The sequence below is a fragment of the Salvia hispanica genome, unplaced genomic scaffold, assembly GCF_023119035.1.
Source record: "Salvia hispanica cultivar TCC Black 2014 unplaced genomic scaffold, UniMelb_Shisp_WGS_1.0 HiC_scaffold_702, whole genome shotgun sequence".
NCBI lineage: Eukaryota > Viridiplantae > Streptophyta > Magnoliopsida > Lamiales > Lamiaceae > Salvia > Salvia hispanica.
In genome coordinates, this window is record NW_025952469.1 from 47,620 (window position 1) to 66,866 (window position 19,247).

The 19,247-nt window shown below is 37.3% G+C and overlaps 5 pseudogenes; 1 reads left to right on the forward strand and 4 right to left on the reverse strand.

Annotated features, from left to right (window-relative positions):
• Nucleotides 1-1,980: 1,980 nt before the first annotated feature.
• LOC125199842 lies at nt 1,981-4,797 on the forward strand (annotated as a pseudogene).
• Nucleotides 4,798-4,913: 116 nt separating this feature from the next.
• Nucleotides 4,914-6,752, reverse strand: LOC125199839 (annotated as a pseudogene).
• Nucleotides 6,753-8,483: 1,731 nt separating this feature from the next.
• Nucleotides 8,484-11,168, reverse strand: LOC125199843 (annotated as a pseudogene).
• A 1,198-nt stretch (nt 11,169-12,366) lies between these two features.
• LOC125199840 lies at nt 12,367-15,234 on the reverse strand (annotated as a pseudogene).
• A 963-nt stretch (nt 15,235-16,197) lies between these two features.
• On the reverse strand, nt 16,198-18,053 carry LOC125199845 (annotated as a pseudogene).
• Between the last annotated feature and the right edge of the window lie 1,194 nt (nt 18,054-19,247).

Sequence of the window (19,247 nt, forward strand, 5' to 3'; positions counted from 1 at the left end):
AATTTAATTGGTACCAAAAAGTTGTATTAGAATAGACATATTTAAAACTGTTCCCTGAAAATTTTATTCTTTAATGAGTACCAACAATTTTTATTAGCGGAAGCGTAATTTTGATTTTATCTTCTTATTTTCCTCTCTGAACTTTTGTTTGTTAATACAAAATTCTATCTACTGTTGTTTTAGATCAAGCATTTCATTCAATAAAAGAACACTTATAAAATAAGGGTATCATATATGAGTGTTACACAAATGAATTGATAAAACGCATCTCCATAGTAGTATTTTTGCTACCTCTTAATCATTGTTATATTGATTAGGGTTTTAATAAAGATTTTGTCTTTCTTATTTTGCTCCCTAAACTTTTGCTTTGTATCGCGAATTCAATCTCGTCATTCTTTTGGCTTGAGCCCTTCATTTTATAAAAAAAATATGTAGGAATCAAGGGTGTCACGTATGAGTGTTGACGCAACTCAATAGATAAAACACTTCCTCCTTATAGTATTTTTACTACTTCTTAATCATTGTTCTATTATTTTAGACTTTTTTTTTTTCTTCTTATTTCTGCTACCTCTTAATCATTGTTACAATGTTGGTTTTTTATTAGGATGTAAGTGTATTTATTTTGCCCTTTAACTTTTGCTCTGTGAAATAAATTTTGTCTCGCCGTTCTTTTGATTCGAGACCTTCATTTTATAAAAAAACACTTAGGAAACAAGGGTGTCACGTAGGAGTGTAGAAGTGGTCCAAACCAACCAATTATAAATTAAATTACAAATATCTTTGTAGAATAATGTACTATGACAATAAGAATATTGGAATTCGATTCAATGTCGTCTAATTTGCTAAACCAAGAACGTTAATACTCCTGTCCTATAATAGATGTCACACTTGGGAGATGACACAAGAATTTTAGAAAATGTTATTTTGTGTGTTAAATGATAAGAGAAAATATAATTTATAATTGAGGTGAGAAAGAACTTTTTCCAAAAAGAAAATGTGCATCTTTTGTCGGATAAACTAAAAAGGAAAGTCGACATCTATGAATGGAGGGGTACTTATTATACATAAGGACAACTAATTAAATAATTAACCTATTGAAGAAGAGATAGATGTACCAATACCTTTGTTGAGTGAGATTCATAAGACAAATCAATCTTGCAGGGGAGCGTTTAATTAAAGTAAATTATCTTTATTATCCAGCATTACTTAAACAAAAAAGTAGTCGTTCTAAGATTTTGATATAGTACCACTAACACATAAAAATTTGTAAGATAAACCCACTTCAATTTATATGAATTAGTTAGGGATTTCTATTTAACTTTAGTCATTAAGATGATTTTACAAATATCAGTATAATTTGAACTCGTGACATTTTTAATGACACGAACATTTAGGTGACAAGAAATTATATGATTAACCAATCAATTGGATGTCCATAATTTTAGAATCTTTTATTAAAAATTATACACTTTCTTCTTTGCTTGTCCATATCATGTTCATTGTCAAGCCATAAAAGTAGTAATACTACTAATATCTTAAAATGGGATTCTTAGTGTTTGATAGGATAGGTTGATTCTACAACACCTAAAGCCTCAATTAATATTAAGAAATTCTACAATTATCATTAAAAGTAAAATTTTACTTGTATTCAAGTTAAACTCAAATTGTTTTATCTTAAATCTCAAATTTGAAGAAGTTTGTGTTATATGGTAAAAGGCTAGAGGCCTAGATCTGTTCAGAATCTCGTGACAGCCCAAGCCCACTGGTCTGATCCAACATATATAGTTACTCAAATACTATAATTTTTAAACAATGTTATAAAACTCCAAGAATTTTAAATAATTTGAGTACATTTTGACTACCCTAAATTTTAAAAACTAACTGTCACTATTTTCATGATCAAAGATTATACACTTGGCATTGCTTTGAAGACAAGTATCAATTATTGTTAGTTACACTTTGTTTACTTCACCACTCCACATGGCAACAAAACAGCACCTCAACCTCAAATTCCAGTTCAAATTAAGAAACAAAGAATCATCTGAATCCAACAAAGCAAAGCAAAGCAAAAAGAATGATGGGTTTTTTCATCTTCGTCTCTTCTTACCTCTGCTGATTGTTGTTGTTCACATTCTTGAATTTGGGCAGAGCCAATCATCTTATGCATCAGCATTGGGAGATCCTGCTATGAAGAGCCCTAATTCCAGATTTGCATTTGAAGCTTGGAATTTCTGCAATGAAGTTGGATTTGAGGCCCCCAAAATGGGCAGCCCAAGAATGGCTGATTGTGCTGATCTTCACTGCCCTAAAATTGCAGGTTTTTTCATTTTTTTAATGTTCCAATAAAAATACTCTTATTTGTTTTGTTTTATTTTGTTTTGTTTTGTTAGTAACAATAATTCGCAAAATATACTGACATTTTAAAATGATATAAATATAATTAGTCTTTTGTTCTCTTGGGGATTAAATCTGTAGATTTATTATGTTTTATAATATGACGTCATTATTAGAACGCGTGGTGGTGCGTGCTTGAAATAAAATACGTGATTGAAACACATTGGCAAAGGGGATATTTATGCCATTGTGTATGATGTCGTTCGATACACGTGGCGTGCATGTTTGAAATGAAAATCCATAACATATTTTTGGGGCGGATCCAATGGGCGGAATGTTTGCAGTCTAAAGTGAACGAACGAGGGAGGGAGACTGTTTTTTTTTAAGTGGTCTAATTGTAAATTCACAATGTAGGTTTTTATGTAAAAAGAAGTTTGTTGATGTTATTTTTACTGAGATAAGTTTATTAGCTGAATTCATAATGATTTTGCTGATGGGTCATTTTGTCACTATGACTTGGTTGATTATGTTAGTTTTGATGATTATTACTCGCAAAATTTACTACCAATATTCACATAAAGAAAATCAAGCTGCCTCCGCCTCTGCCTCTGCCTATACGAACTTGAATAAACGTGTTTACGATTCTGTAAACAGAATTTTCGAGCAGCTCGTTCGTTGATGAGGAAAGCAAGTGTGAATTACACCACAAAGTGAAGGATTCAGACAACAAACTGAAAGCTGGTGACAGATTTCCTATTAGAGACTTCAAGTCTATCACAGATCCCGATGCATACGCAGTCGAGAAGGAGCTTTACCTCGGATCGCCATGTGGCTCTCCCGACCCTTGGTATTTCTGGATGATCATGCTGAAAAACGGCAATTTTGACAAGAACACGACACTCTGCCCTGAGAATGGGAAGAAGGTCGAAAATAGTCACAGACCGGAGCTTTCCTTGCTCGGTGAAGGTGTATGAACCAACCCCTCGTGTTCCATAACAAGTCCCGACTGGTTTCGCTTCAAGATGGAAGTGTCTCTGTGGTTGGAGGGTATTGGGGACGTATGATCTTGATGCTGATCTGAGTGGGGGTGCAGGAGCGAACTCTTTCTTCTCGGCTTCGTGGCAGAAGAATCTGAGCACGGGAGCTGGATTGTGTCGCACAAGCTGACAACGTCGTCCCAAGTATCCTTGGCTTATGTTGTACCTGAGGCGGATGCGGCAAAAGGGTTCAACGGAGGTATCACTACTGACGGGCGTGGCATCATGAAAACGGTCCGTTTTAGTAGTTTATTGCTTCTTGCTGGATGAATATCGCTTTGTGGTCCAAATATGCACATTTCTTCGTAAATGTCTCGTATTTTCAAAAATAAAATGACAGGCTAGTATCCGATGAATTGATTTTATAACGGACGTACCTGCTTTTAGTCCTTTTGGTACTGGTCGTCCTGTATTTAGATACGGCTCGATTTCCTAAGTACTAATGTGTCATTTTGAAAGTTTTTGGACATTTCGAAACACAGGCATAATCCGGACTTTAAAGTGATATTCAAGTTTAAATGTTTTTGCTGCATTTTGCAGGTGCCGGAGTCTCCCAATTTTAAGGTGCGAGTAACACTCGATGTCAAGCAAGGCGGAGGTCCGAACAGCCAATTCTATCTGCTCGATATCGGAAGCTGTTGGAAGAACAACGGAGATCCGTGCGATGGGGATGTCCTGACGGACGTGACGCGATATAGTGAGATGATCATCAACCCTGCGACAACAAGCTGGTGTCGTCCCGACAATCTGGTCTCGTGCCCGCCGTACCACGAGTTCCACCGGAGAGATGATACACAGAAATGACACGTCGCGGTTCCCTTATTCAGCGTATCATCTCTATTGTGCTCCAGGCAATGCTCGGTACCTTGAGAAGCCTTACGACATCTGTGACCCGTATAGCAACCCACAGGCGCAGGAGCTCGTGCAGATCCTTCCTCACCCCGAGTGGGCCGTCCACGGCTACCCTGAAAGGAAAGGAGACAGGGGGGATTGGAGACGGGAGAACTTGGGAGCTCGACACCGGAGCCCTCTCTAGCCGTCTATATTTCTATCAGGTGCGAGTGCGATCAATGAACCAAATCGCCTTAAACTGATGTTCTTTTCTGCGGCTGCCCTGTTCTAATCTGCCAGCCAGCACGAGTTCCATGATTGAGAATATGAATGCATATGTCCGTGGTTTGAGGCGATCGATCTAGCAAAAACGCCTTCGTTTAATTGTTCTCTTCAATCTTGTGCAGGATCCAGGAACAAAACCAGCAAAACGAGCGTGGCTTTCAATCAATGTTGGTACAGAAATATATGTTAGCCCAACTGGGGTTACTTCAGAATGGACAGTAGCGACTTCGATGTTTTGGTTCCTAACAACAGGGAAGAGAGTCGAAGGAGTACATGTAGCGAGCAACACGTAGGTATTCCCGTGATTTAATGGAAAGCTACCCGTTGCCATCAGACGAAGGGAGTACTATGTTTTGTATAAAAGTTTCTCCTTTTTTCATGTTGATGAGTCGATTATACACAAACAAGATAGATGATAATTCAAACTGCAACATAAAAAAACACCTTTATTGATAATTTACTAAATCATACCATAGAGATATGTAATTCCTTATTTGGCTATTGATCTATCTTCCAGAAATCAAGCAGTTTCATCAAGAAATGGATAATCAGTATAGCCTACAACAGGGTCAGGCAAATAGAAAGTGCTCCTATCATATTTATTCAAAGCAGCATTCACCTCAAACCTCTTAGGCAGATCAGGATTAGCCAAGAAATGGCGTCCAAGCACTAACGAGATCAGCGCGATCCTCCTCCACGGCCTTGTTCCCGTCTTCCCTGTCGTAGCCACCGCGACTATAAAGGTGCCTTTAAACGCCCGTCTCATGGGCACAAGGCTTGCAGGCACTCGGATTTCTCCCCTAAAGTTTTCATCCTCGGCTCGACCATGTGGCAGTAGAGAATCCCGTATCTGCTCAACGTCTCGGCCAGGTGAAGGCGAGTGCTAGGATCGAGTCCCCGGACTCCATATAGTTTGCGAAGGGCGAGAGGCGGATGCCGACCCTGTCTGCCCCTACCTCAGCTGTCACGGCCTCGATGATCTCACGAGCAAAACGGCACCGGTTCTCAAGAGAACCTCCGTATCGATCGGTCCGGTCATTCACCCCGTCTTTCAAGAACTGGTCTATGAGATAGCCGTGAGCGCCGTGCACCTCGATTCCATCGAAACCTGTGGCGAAGATTTTGGTAAAAGAAACAAGTGTAGATAGATTTGGGTGCATGATCACGAGTGGCTTACCGGCTTCCATAGCATTCCTTGCAGCGATTCTGAAATGATTGACAATTTGTGGGATTTCTTGGGTTGTGAGGCGGCGTGGAGGCGAGAATCAGCGTTATCGATGTCATTAGACTGGATTTGTGAGCTTAGTTCTTTGTCTGTGGATGATATCGGAGCATCCCCGTTTGGCTGAAATCCTGAATCATGCAAAGGATGGAAACGGTCAATCGCGTTTTATAGTCTAAAATTGGTCCATGCAAAAAAATCCATTTGGTCTACACATTTTAAATGTGTTAGTTTTGGTCCTAGTCCTAGACAATATGTTTCTGGTTCGTAAGCTCTTCAATAAGTTATTAACAAAGGAAGGAAATGGTCAATCGCATTTTTAAGTCGTCCATTCAAAATACATCGGTCTACATATGTTTTGGTTCATATTTAAAGTTATTAATCAAGTCAAAACTTAGTTGACCGTTAAGTTTTGGCGATACCGTGTTTGAGACCCTGCCTACATGCCAAATCTGGCAAAAGAAGATGGCGCCTTTGGCATGAACCGCGTCTACAATCGGCTTCCACGCCTGGACTTGCTCCTTTGTCCAGATTCGGGAGTTTCAGGGTATCTACGACAGCAAAATGCTTTTGTCAAGAAGTACAACCGATCTGACATAAAATGGTTGAAACACATACCCTTGTGCAGTATCAGAAACTCCGGTGGCTTCGGTCAGCATAAAACCGCCTTTGGTTGCTCTCTGAGAGTAATACAACACGGCATGGGGCTGAGGCACGTTCTTGAAAGACCGCTGCCTCGTCAGCGGGCCAGAACAACTCTGTTCAAAACAGAATGAATTAATACACTTTTCATGAAAACACATTCTGCTTTTTGTTTTCCAAACACAGTGATCATATCAAAAGTTTGCAATGCCAAAACAAACATGACTATTAACAACAACAAGGCCAACTCAATCCACATGAAAATAGTTGAGACATTTTGAAATGGAAATAGTTCATATTTTTAAGGTTATTACAAATCACCTATGTGACAGCTGAAAAGTTCCCAATTTGTAAGGTTTGAGAAGTGGGATTTGCGGCTTCTCTTCAGCTGTGTTCCCCATGTTTTAGAATTGTAGTGGTGTATGAGAATGATGAAGTGCCCATTTACCCAAATCGATTCCTCTATTTATAGCTTAATAAAGTAAATCCACCGGCTGCTATGAACTCGTAGTAGTACTCTTTCCACATCAACAAACACTACTGCTTTAAAAAATTCCCAAATAGTAACACATTTACGTGGGAGACTACTATTTACTTTCAATTTAATTACCTCTATCTTATTGTTTGGTAACAACTGAAATTTTACGTAGTATAGCAGCTTTTGAGAGACTCTGCTAGTTGATACTCACGTCCGGATAATTTAATGCCGTTTTATTTGATCGTCAGTATGATTTGTCGATTTACTTTTATTATTTTTGGCGATTGAGAGCGTATTAATTAGCTATTCCTACTTTCACGTTTATTATAAAGCTTAATATATAAAAATAGGATTAGCTATCTAGCTTTTGATTAACTTTTAGGTTATATTTTTTAAAGCAGGTGTCAGATCAAGTGAGGCGAATTATTGGGGCGAAGAGATCTTAGCAAACAATGGATTGTAAATTGTAATGAAACCATATGCGGTGATCAAAACTTTGGAAAAACCATGAAACCATATACCAAACCAAGAATCTACGACCGCAATTATTGAAAATAATAAAATTGAGGAAAAAATGTCATTGAATAGTAATTTTAAAGAATTGGCTAAAGGGATAGTAAAATTTTATTCTAAATATGAAAATATGATATTTTGATTGAGATATAAATTAAAATGAAAAGATAGACATCTTATATTATAGACCGAATGAATAGTTATTACTATCTACATTCACTATTAATAGTTTAAATAATTGGCGGAAAATTGATAAAATATGATAAAAATGGAGAGAATGTGATTGCAAAAATGAAAATAGACCTTACCTCATGATATAAGAAAAATTTACCTAAAATAAAATAAAACTAAGTTTTATGGATATACTAAAATTTAAAAATAGAACAAAAATGTTATTTTGAAACTCTTTTCCACAATAAGCCCCGACAGTAAGCAATGACGTACGCAGATTGGAATTTTGATACAAAGAAATAGAAAACCGAATCTGGACATCTTATTTTACACCATTGAATCAAATTTTACTTCACTGCCTACGTAACACATGACAATTTATGGCAAGATACTATTAGTGAAGTGGTAAATACAACGTCTTTTCTTTTGATAAATTAGACTATAGGAGCATGCATTTTCTAGATGGTATACCCTCCTTGAGTAAAGTATATTTTGTTATATAAATTTGTAAATTTATTCAAATCTCTTCATAAATGCCTCCTTACAAATTAGTCTATATACTTAAATTCTCCCAAAAGTAAGAGAGTAATTAAGAAATTAACAGCACGATGTATAAAATTGATTGTTATTTTTACTGAGATGAGTTTATTAGCTGAATTCATAATGATTTTGCTGATGGGATTGTGTCACTGGCTTGTTGATTATGTTAGTTTTGATGATTTGTTAACTATCAAAATTTTCTGCCAATATACACAAAAAAAAATCAAACTGACTCTGCCTCTGCCTATTTATCGATAAAAAAATGGCTAAGAATAAAAGTAAAAGCACACAAATACACAGAATTGCAATCTTCTTTATAGGTGATAATTCAAGTACAACAAAATCTCAACATAGAAAAACATCTCTCTTGATGAGATACTAAATCATAAAATGGGGACATGTATTTCCAAATGTGATTATTGATCTAACCTTAAATCTTCCAGAAATCAAGCAGTTTCATCAGAAATGGATAATCAGTATAGCCTACAACAGGATCATGTAAATAGAAAGTACTCCCATCATATTTATTCAAAGGAGCATTCACCTCAAACCTCTTAGGCAGATCAGGGTTAGCCAAAAATGGCGTCCGACCCAACAGATCAGGCGATCCCCCCCACAGCCTTGTTCCCGCTCTCCTGTCGTACCCACCCGGACAAAAAAGGGTTTTCCTTTAAACGCCCGTCTCATCGGGACAAGGCTGTGAGGGCACTCGAATTTCGTCCGCGGTTTTCATCCTCGGCTCGACCATGTGGCAGTAGAGAATCCCGTATCTGCTCAACGCCGGCCAGGTAAAGGCCGAGAGTGTTAGGATCCGAGTCCCCGGACTCCATATAGTTTGCAAAGGGTGAGAGGCGGATGCCGACCCTGTCTGCCCCTACCTCTGCTCCCAAAGCCTCGACGATCTCACGAGCGAAACGACCCCCTGCTCAATGGGCCCCTCCGTATTGATCCGTCCGGTCGTCACCCCGTCTTTCAAGAATTGGTCTATGAGATAGCCGTGAGCGCCGTGCAACTCAATTCCATCGAAACCTGATGAAGATTTTGGTGAAAACGAGTGTAGGTTCATGTACACAATCACAGTGGCTTACCGGCTTCCATAGCATTCCTTGCAGCAATTCTGAAGTCATTGACAACTTGTGGGATTTCTTCGGTTGTAAGGCAACGTGGAGGCGAGAATCGAGCAACATCAACGCCATTAGACAATTGTGGGGTTAGTTCTTTGTCCGTGGACGATATCGAGCTGCCCGTTTGGCTGAAACCCGCAGAATGATGAAATCAGTGAGTAACAAAGCAGGTGGTTAAGGGAGGCCAAAGGTCTCACATTCAAGTCCACCATGGCATATCACCACAGAATAGAAAGGATGGAAACGCACAAAGGTATAATAACAACCTGTGTTTGACACTCTGCCTGCATGCCAAATCTGGCAAAAGAAGACTGCACCTTTGGCATGAACAGCGTCTACAATCGGCTTCCACCCCTCCACGTGCCCCTTTGTCCAGATCCCGGAGTATTGGGGTATCTACACGAGCAAAATGCTTTTGTCAAAGATATAAAATGCAGAATGCTTGAAACACACAGCATCATCAACTTACCCTTGTGCAGTATCAGAAACTCTGGTTGCTTCACTCAACATAAAACCCCTTTGCTTGCTCTCTGGGAATAATACAACACGACATGAGGCTGAGGCTGAGGCACGTTTTTTGAAAACCGCTCCTTGTCAGTGGCGCCAAAGCAATTCTGTCGAAAACAGAATGAATTAATACACATTTCATTAAAACAAATTCTGCAAGAGCAATGACTACTTTATCCAAACACGGTAACCATCTTCGTGCTATAAGGAAATCACTTGTGTGTAGAGACAACTCCCGAGAGCGTCCTCTAATAGCAGAAAAGTGCATAATGCCAAAGCAACCATGAGTAATAACAACTCAGCAAGGCCAGCTCAATCCCATGAGAATAGTAGGGACATTTTGAAATGGAGAGACGTGTTAAGACAGAAAAGAAAGAGAAAACAACGATCTTGATCATATGAGGAATGCCCTTCGTGAACACAAGGAAAGGCGACTTAGACAAGGAGTAAAGCATATTCATATCCATGAATAACAACTTTTTTGTTGGATCAAGATCGTCTCATCTTGTGTAAATGAACTAAATCACACATTATTCGATCAAGAAAGGCCAATACGAGCTTTAGACAACCACCTCAAAGCTACTTTAGGCCATGAATCTCATGAATATAAAGAACTCAAGAGAGCCCAACTTCTCATCTTCACCAATGTTTGTGACGATTGAAAACACAGTTTACAAATTTTGTCAAGAACAATACTATGAGAAATATGCACACATTTTGTTAAGATCAAATCCACACACTGAGTCCAACAGCACTACCACCCCCAAACAATTTATGCCACACTAATTTCAGTTTTATTTTAATCATTTTTATATAAACACATAAATTAAACTTAAGGGCCTTTTTTAAATAAAATTTTCCACCATATCCATTCCCAACTGCAAAGTCTTTTTAAACCCAACATGAAAGGCTAAAATGCAGGAAAACACAAAACATTATCCACACCATTAAGGAAAAAAACAACTAAATTTCACAAAATAAAAGATAACCTTTTCAATAAAATAAAATCCTAAACCCTCATGCCAAACAAAATTTTAGTACTCAATAAAAAATTTCCCAAAAAATCTTAGTAAATAGGTATATTTTTATTACTCTACAATTAAAACAGATGATGACTGAAATTACCTATGAGAGAGCTGAAAATTTCCCATTTTGTAAGGTGAGAAGTGGATTTGGACTTCTCTCCAGGAGTGCTTCCCATGTTTTTTGCAGATCAAGATTTTTTTGCTGAAATTTTGGAAGGAGTGAAATCGGCAGTGGTGTAGGAAATGATGAAGTGACAATTTGCTCAAGTGGATTCCTCTATTTATAGGGGTTGAAAATGGAAGATATTATTGGTGCCATCTCATTCGATGCTGAAGTAAATCCACCGGCTGCTATAAATAGAGGAATGACAAAAACTGACAAATGACAAAAAATTACAATCTGCAATGTTTGATCAAATTTAGTATATGTCACAACTTTAAAATGTGTACTTTTATCATTGACTTAAGGTATTAAATGATGTTTGAATTGCCAAACATTTTGGTTGCATGATGGAGTATTTTTCTTTTTCCAAATGCATATATAATTTTCTTAAATCATAGATTATAGGGCATTGATCGTTTTTTAAAATTGTAGGATAATCTAAAATTTTAATTTCATAATTTTTACTATAAATCCTAATTAATAATTGATAAAGTAACATAGAGATAGAAAAATAAAGTTACTGGAGTATTGTTGATTCAAATTAATAAATGAGGTTAGAAAAGTTATTAAATAAATAGAAATAGATTATTTTTGGGGAAGAGACCCAAATAAAAAGGGTGCTAAATGAGAGTATTATTAACATTTAATTTATTTCCTTTTATCTGCATATTATACCGAACCAACTACAACCACAATTATTGAGAATAATAAAATTGAGGGAAAAAATGTCATTGAATAGGAGTATTAGAAAAAGTTAAGAGAAGAAAAAAATGTATTATTATATATTAGAGTAAATGAAATTAGAAAATAAACATCTTAAACTAGACGGAATAAATAGTTACATAACTCCTTTTATCCCACGAGGGTGTCCACTTTTGGTTGAAGACGCGTTTGATTACACAATTATTAGAGTAACAAAGAAATAGAAAGAAAAAATAATTAAAGTATTGTTAGATCGAAGAATAAAATTTTCATTTTATTAGAGAGAAAAATAATTTTAAAATTAAAAATGCATACTCTTATGAAATGACATTACATTTGAGTGATTCAGTTAAACCGACGTTAGATTCACTTATCCATGAGTGATTCGGTTAAATCGACATTAGATTCACTTATCCATAAACTTTAACACTTTGCATTTCATATATCATGGGAAACAGAAACAAATCTTTTTGCGGAAAGAATCTCTTACTCCTACACTCCTACTCCATTCCTACTCCAACATTCACAACATAATAATATAACGTTATAAAATCCCAACATCGCTTACATGTTATAACATTATTTTACGTATTGCGAGTGTTAGAGCAGGAGATCCACATTGCCTTTTTCACTGCTCTTGAGGGGAACAACTTTTTTTATACCAAAATATCGCAAAACAACATTTATGATTCAAAAGAAAATGCACAAGTACAAAAGTAAAAGCGCACAAATACTCACTATTACAAACTTCTTTAAGATAGGTGTTAATTCAAACTACAACAAATCTCAACGTGAAAACCCCTTCACCCTTTTACTAAATCATAAAATGGAGACATCTCACACATGTAATTCCAAATTTGGCTATTGATCTGACTTCCAAATCAAACAGTTTCATCAAGAAATGGATAATCAGTATAGCCTACAACAGGGTCAGGTGTATAGAAAGTGTCCCTATCATATTTATTCAAAGGAGCATTCACCTCAAACCTCTTAGGCAGATCAGGGTTAGCCAAGAAATGGCGTCCGAACCAACGAGATCAGCGCGATCCTCCTCCACGGCCTTGTTCCCATCTTCCCTGTCGTAGCCACCTGCGACAATAAAGGTTCCTTTAAACGCCCGTCTCATCGGGACAAGGCTGTGCGGGCACTCGGATTTCTCGCCCACGGTTTTCATCCTCGGCTCGACCATGTGGCAGTACAGAATCCCGTATCTGCTTAGCGTCTCTGCCAGGTGAAGGCCGAGAGTGATAGGATCTGAGTCCCCGGACTCCATGTAGTTTGCAAAGGGCGAGAGCCGGATGCCGACCCTGTCGGCCCCTACCTCTGCTATCACAGCCTCGACGATCTCACGAGCGAAACGGACACCTGTTCTCGAGAGACCCTCCGTATTGATCCGTCCGGTCGTTCACCCCGTCTTTCAAGAACTGGTCTATGAGATAGCCGTGAGCGCCGTGCAACTCAATTCCATCGAAACCTGATGAAGAGGGAGAGAGTGAGTTGGTGGAGATTTTGGCGTAAAACAAGTGTAGGTTCGTGTGCATAATCACGAGTGGCTTACCGGCTTCTATAGCATTCCTTGCAGCAATTCTGAAGTCATTGATAATTTGTGGGATTTCTTCGGTTGTGAGGCGACGTGGAGGCGAGAATCGAGCAACATCAATGCCATTAGACCGGATTTGTGGAGTTAGTGCTTTGTCCGTGGACGATATCGGAGCTTGCCCGTTTGGCTGAAACCCTGAATGATGCAATTCAGTCAGTAACAAAGGATGGAAACGGCAGAGTGGTTAATGTGAGGCCAAATGTCTCACGTTAGAGTCCACCATAACACAGTTTTTAAATTTAAAGTTGCAATTACCAAAAATAACATACGATGGAAACGAACAGAGGTTAATGGTCGGATGTAACACAACATTTACACGAATTTCAGAATTTTTGCAAGAGTTTTAGAGAACATCTACGGTTTTCCACAACTCGACTAACAAGATCTCAATGGTAAAACAGGGGAGTTGTGATTGCAACGCTCTTTAAAAGTAGTCACGAAGATGCAAATCCAAGTAAACGTTGTGTCATTTCCAGGCAAACAACCATAATAACAACTGAGGATCCTAATAAAATCAAGGAATACCTGTGTTTGAAACCTGCCTACATGCCAAATCTGGCAAAAGAAGACTGCACCTTTGGCATGAACTGCGTCTACAATGGGCTTCCACGCCTCCACTTGCTCCTTTGTCCAGATCCCCGGAGTCTCAGGGTATCTACAAGGGAAAATGTCCTGTCAGCAAGAACTACTAACGAGACTAGAAGCAGAATGCTTGAAACACACAGCACCATCAACTTACCCTTGTGCAGTATCAGAAACTCGGTTGCTTCGCTCAGCATTAACCCGCCTTTGCTTGCTCTCTGAGAGTAATACAACACGGCATGGGGCTGAGGCACGTTCTTGAAAGACCGCTGCCTTGTCAGTGGTGCCAGAACAACTCTGTATGAATACACATTTCATGAAATCACAATCTGCAAGCAATGACTACTTTATCAAAACACACTGATCATCTTCGTGCAAGTAGAGACAACTCAGGCGTAGAACCTCTAACTACAGACAAGAGTCGAATTAGCTTTAAAAAGTGTATGATGCCAAAGCAACCATGAGTATTAACAACTCAACAAGACCAGCTCAATCCACATGAGAGTAGTAGAGTCATTTTGAAATGGAGAGACGTGTTAAGACAGAAAAGAAAGACGAAAAACGATCTTGATCATATCGAGAAATGCCCTTCTCTGAACAAAGGAAAGGCGACTTAGGCAAGGAGAAAAGCATATTCATATCCATGAAAGAAAACTTTTTGTTGGATCAAGATCATCTTCATCTTGTGTGAATGAACTATTAAATCGCACATTAGTTAATCAATGCAAGCTTTAGACAACCACCTCAAAGCTACATAGGCCATGAATCTCATGAATTTGAAGAAAAGAGAGCCCCCAACTTCTCATCTTCACCAATGTTTGTAATGATTGAAAACTCAATTTACAAATTTTGTACTCTATCCAAGAACAATACCATGAGAAATTTCACACATTTTGTCAACACACACAAAACGACAAAGTGGCAAATGAGTATTTCAATGCCAATTTTCTAAGTAAATCTGCAATTTTTATATCAACACATTAATTAAACTTAAGTGCCAATTTTAACTAATATTTCACAGTACATAAATTTCTTGGGACATTTTTCCAAGAACCATTCCCAACTGCAAACCATTTAAATCAACACTGAAAGGCTAAAAATGCAGGAAAACACAAAACATTATCCACAACATTAAGGAAAGACAACTAAATTTCACAAAATAAAAGTATCACCTTTTCAAATAAATAATATCCTAAATTCTCATGCCAAACTAAATTTACAGTTACTTTATTATAATCAAAACAGATGATGACTGAAATTACCTATGAGAGAGCTGAAAATTTCCCATTTTGTAAGGTGTGAGAAGTGGAATTTGCGGCTTCTCTTCAGCTGTGTTTCCCATGTTTTTGCAGATCAAAATTTTTCGCTGAAATTTGGGAAGAAGTGAAAATGCAGTGGTTGAAGTGCTGCCCATTTGCTCAAGTCGATTCCTCTATTTATAGGGGTTGAAAATGGAAGAGACCGGATGCTACAAATAGATATTGCGTACCTACTCTTTTGTAAACAATTTGTATTCTTACTCTTTTGTAAACATTTTGATTAATAGTGCAAATGAAAAAAAAAAAAAAAAAACCCTGAAGTTCTCGGTCAAATTTTATTCTATCTCGTAATTATAAAAAATGGCCAATTATATTACTAACTGAATGTATCAAATGATATCGTTCAAATAATCAAATATTTTGGTCACATGATATTTTTCGCTTTTCCAAAAGCAAATCACAATTTCTCACAAGAGTACATGTATCGGTTGGTTGAACACAAATTTTAATACACAATTATTAAAATATAAAAAGATTAAAAAAACAAGCAACTGAAGTGTTATTAGTTAAGTGTTATTAATGGAGAATAATTACATTTTATTCAAAAAATGACTTTTTAAAATTAAAAAAATATATACTTATGTAGACAGAGGCAGTACTATCCATTATGAATAGTTATAATAGTTGACCTGCATAAACGTTTTCCATTCACAATAAATCAGAGTTTAAGGCGCCGTAATTAGAGATTTAAGGCGCAATAAATTAGAGATTTAAGTAGACATATACAAGAACGATTACTATAGATTGATACTCCTTTCCAAAATAAGTCAGCAGTGACGTCCGCTGATTGGATATTTTGATACAAGGAAAATGATACATCGAATCTGGACATCTTATTTTATACCAATGAATCATAAGTTTCATCTTTTATTACGTAACACATGACAATTTCTGGCAAAATACTAGTGAAGGTTGACTAATGAAAAAATAGTAAAATACCCGTTTTTTTTTTTTATAAATTACTAGATTATACCAGCTTCAAAGACGAATATCTTCAATATATGCCAAACATGCAGCATAACTAAAAGCAATAGGGATGAAAAGTATAATTCCAACTCATCAATAAAAATCAACAATGATTGAAAAAAGTCAAAGCAAACTCAAAGTTTCAAAAAGACAAGCTACAAAACTGGAAAGCAGTTGCTAAATATAGTAAAACATTCCTGTATCAAGGATAGAAAATTCAGAGCTCGGAAAGACAAAAGTACAGAGATGTAAAGTGAGTTGTTTTGCAAAAACCATGTGTATCTATCCCTCACTTGAAGCACTTGGCATCCAACAAAGGCTCGCCCTCGAATGGCTCAGCATCTTCAATCATTTGGCTCACGCGCTCTTTCTGTGCCTCATCGCTGATATCAACCTTCCTCCACTCGAAAAGCTCCATGTCGTAGCACTCATCCATAACAAACTGAGGAATCTCAGGCCCCCGAACAGCCACAAACCCTTCACCTTAAATGGAGGCTCTGCACCAATGATCAACATCTTTCCAAAAGCATACTTCCGGGCCAAGTCCATGCGCTGCAGAAAACCTCCCACTTTGTTCATGGTGACGAAAGATACCATGTTTTCATCGTTGTATTTGTAGTCACAGAACCAAAGGGAGTATCCTTCTGGGTCGTACATGTCCCAGAAACCTACAAGATGAAGCAAATGTAGTTCAGACACGAGCCAATCACTATAACATAATCATGCATACAATAAGGTCATGCACATTTTCCAACATAACCATACCTTTGATAGCAACCTCACGGAAGTTCGTTTTTGTATTAGAGTATAGTCTCTTCCAGTCATCAAGAACCATCTTACTAGGAGGTAAGAGATCCAAGGGATTTTTCGCCTTTGGCTTAGGTGCTTCTTCTTCCTCCACTACAGCCTTGGGTTCTTCTTTCTTGGCCTCCTTCTTTGGTTCTGGCTTAGGTTTCGCAGCTTCTTTGGGCTGTCCATGTTTCTTGGTTGAAACAGGTGGAACAGATTTGGCTTGTTCGATGTCACCCAACACTTTCTTGAACTTTGGCTGGTTAACCAAGGTCCAAAAGTACCTCTCGACATGTGGGAACTCTGAGGTGAAGCTCTTTATCAAGATTGCCTTGATTCCATTAGCCAGAATAGACATTGTGATGATATCAGCTAGAGTGACACCATGTCCAACCAAGTAGGTGTTAGACGCAAGATGGGTGTTCAAAGCTGTCAAGCCTCTCTTCAGAGAAGCAATTGCAGCCTCCTCGGCCTGTCATATATAAAAATATATATGCAACTTCAGTCAAACGGTAACCAGAATATCGGAGCTACTGAGCTGCAGTATATATGATTATTGCAAATGAGCATAAGTAGCATTACCGGAGGAAGATGTGGACGGATACCAAGTCTGGGGTAGTGCCAACCGCTATATGAGCATCAATCTCATTAGTAGAAAAATCAATCCATTGCTCAATTTGACCCTGCGGAATCCAATAAACCAAACAAAAAAACATAAGAATGGGAGAAATTATTAAGCATATGAAAATAAATAAAAGCAAGACTACTCCATGTCCAGAATCCAAACAACAGTCCCTTACGTATTCAATAGAGGAAGAGCCAAACAGGTTGTTGTCGGGTTTAACCGAGCCACTGCACAACAGAAGCAAGAATCAGGACAGGGCAAATAAGCTTGCAAGTCTCCACGTTTAACAAGAGGTTACTTACCTAGCGTGCAATAGCATTGCTCTCAAATATGGGCCATCAGGTGTTTCAAGAACAGGAATCTACAAAAGACAAATGTTGAAATAAGGAAAAATAAAACGAAAAGGCAAAGATTTTGATGATTCAGAATCATATCCAAACATACCTTTCCAATGGGATTCATCTTGATGAATTCTGGTGTCTTATTTGTGACACCCATCTGAAAATCCTTAGCTAGTCTCGACCTTTACACCATTGAACTCAGACACAATAAGTGTCTTGTTTGCATTTTTGTTTGCTGTAGAATGCAAAACCTGAATAATACATCAAATAATGTTAACAATCAGTCTACAACCATAAAGACGCAAACACTAATAAATTTAAGGATTTGGTTCAAAAAACTTCGATTTTAGATTAAAGCCTTCTTAAAATTAGGTACACCTTCCCCCATAGTGAATATACATGACAACCAAATGTCCACTTCCGAAACAAAGATAATTCAGCATGATGTTCAGTATCAGTATAAATTTATAACCATGAAACAAATGATACAATACCATAAATTCAAGCAAACATCAAGCATCATGGTATCAACATATGTCTATTTTATTATATGTATAATCTAATTTTTCTAATAAAATTTAATCATCTTCCTACTCCAGGCAAAATTTTGACTAGAGAGGGCTTTCAATGAACAGATGTGAGATGACCATAGAAAAGCATAATTTCAAGTAAACAGTGAGCAATCCATAGCTAACATGTAGTTGAACATCACCTCCTTATTTCTCAACATTGTTTAATAGTGTATGGCTAACTCAATTAGCTAATAATGATTTTATTTCCAGTTTACAATGAAAAGAGTAAACAACAACAAATGAACATCAGAATTATCATTTCTGATCGAACACAACGCAATCACAATCACGAAACCCAAATGAAAGCAGTTAACCACTCAACACATCACTCAAAGACCAATCACAGATCTACAGCATTCATCCAAAAGTCAAAGAAAAAAAAAAAAAATGAAAGAAGCAGTTCCCCAAAGAGCCATGGCTTAACAGGACCCAATTACTCACTCTCTCAATTCAAAAATCGGGAAAAAAAAAAAAAAAAAAAAAACAAAAAAAAGAAAAAAAATTACTACAAATCATTTTTAAAAATTAACAAAATCAAGGAGCGCAAGAATCGTGAATTAAGGGATAAATACAGAGATCAAAAAGGATTTAGAGCGATAGAGAGAATGAAGGGGTTTTCCAACAGAGTAGATGAAATGAATCACAGCGCAGCAAAGGATTTAGCGGGGGGAGGTTTAGGGTTTCTTTTGCTTTTATAGTTTAAATTTTATGGTGCTCCCGGGGTACCCATTTTGTTTGAGAATATGCCGTATATATTTACAGTTTCATGGGTATTTTAGGGGTTTGCGTTAAAATGGTTTCTTTTTTTTTTCTTATTTTTTGTTTATTTTCAAATTTTCTAAATTATAAATTGACGTGTCAACATGACAAAGACATGAT